Genomic DNA, 262 nt, shown 5'->3' with positions numbered 1-262 from the left:
TAGCAGCCTGTTGCCAAGAGTAGGTTATTTGCCCCATAAATCCACCTAACCAATTACATTTTCCTTTTTGAATTCATTTGGCAAGTTTACCCAAAGTAATAAAATCTACTTTTCGTACAGATTATCTTATTCTGGACATAAAAATCACATATATGTAAAAGACAGATAATGTATTATGTATGGAACATTTTTGTTTACAAGAATAGATTTAAATAACACCAGGACAGTTTTATTTTTATTGTATTTAAGCATAAAACAGAAT

Source organism: Propithecus coquereli, unplaced genomic scaffold, assembly GCF_000956105.1.
Source record: "Propithecus coquereli isolate 6110/MARCELLA unplaced genomic scaffold, Pcoq_1.0 Scaffold112, whole genome shotgun sequence".
In the NCBI taxonomy this organism is placed as follows: domain Eukaryota; kingdom Metazoa; phylum Chordata; class Mammalia; order Primates; family Indriidae; genus Propithecus; species Propithecus coquereli.
The sequence above is the reverse complement of the archived record's forward strand: the minus strand, read 5'-3'. Positions refer to the sequence as shown.